Source organism: Anser brachyrhynchus (assembly GCF_964034855.1).
Source record: "Anser brachyrhynchus genome assembly, chromosome: 29".
Classification (NCBI taxonomy): domain Eukaryota; kingdom Metazoa; phylum Chordata; class Aves; order Anseriformes; family Anatidae; genus Anser; species Anser brachyrhynchus.
In genome coordinates, this window is record NC_137722.1 from 1,496,909 (window position 1) to 1,498,096 (window position 1,188).

Consider the following 1,188-nt stretch of genomic DNA (forward strand, 5'->3'; position numbering starts at 1 on the left):
CCTTCCCCTCGCATCGCCAGGGCGCGGGGGGGGGGCTCTCATTGGGGTCGGCTTCGGGGGGTGAGGAGCGGGTGTCGGGGGGGCCACGGATGGGGCTGTGCCGGGGGGCGGCTTCTCCACCGAGCGTCAGGGTCCTTGGGGTGCTCTGAGTGTCCCCCCCCGGCCCCTGCCCCTTCACCTCGGCACCTGGGGGGACAGCCCCCCCCCCAGCTGAGGACAGGGCCCTCCTTCCCTTTTTGGGCTGAAAAAGTGAGGAGTCAGCTAAACAGAAAAAATAGCTAAAGGCGAGGGCTCCGCCGCGCTCCGGTATTCGAGGCACGTAGCCCTGAGCCCCGCGTTCCCGCTTCCAAGAAATATTAATCTAAATTACTATTAATAAGGGACAGCTACAAGTTAATTGGCATTACAATAATTCATTTCAATTTGTTAATATTAAATGAGCAGAGAGCACTTTTTGCTCAGGACGTGCTCGGGCTCGGGGCTGCCTCGCCAGCCCCCCGCCTGCCCCACGGGATGGGACGTGCCGGCGAAGCCGGGTGCTCGAGAAGCTCCCGGTGCCTTTCCACCTCCCAGCCTCTGCTGCTTTTTTTTTTTCCCCCGTCTCCCTTTTTTTCCCTCTTTTCCAGGAAAACGCGCCCTCGCCCCCTCCGCGACGCATCCAGGCCTGTGCTCCAAAACCCACCGAGCCCGCGTGCGTCCCCCCCCCCCCCCAGCGCCTCGCCGCCCGCCCGAGACCCTAATAAATATTTACGCCTCGTATCCCGCTATTGATTTTATGGAAAAACGCTCCGCTGCTGGAATTCATTAGGTTTGAGTTACCCCGCTCCTCGGCTGGGTAAAAAGCCCTCTCGTCTCCCATCTGTTTGCATCCCGCGGAGCTAAACAGAGCAAAGCGCCTTGATTAATATTTACGGGGCTCTGCCTTGCTGGCTCCGCGCAGGCAGCCCTTGCCGGGCCGGGGTGCAGGTGGTGCTGAGCCAGCGGGGAGAGGTGGGAAGAGGCTGGGATGAAGGGCTCCGGGTAAAGGGCAGAAGCATCGGGGTGGAGGAAAAAGGGGGGGGGGGCTGCGCCCCGGAATCCCCCCTTTGCCTTCAGTTCTCAACGGGTGTCCTCGCTTCTGGGGTTCGGCTCTCTTTTTCTGTCCTCCCCCGGGATGAAAAGTGCGCAATTTCTGTAAAATTCCAACTC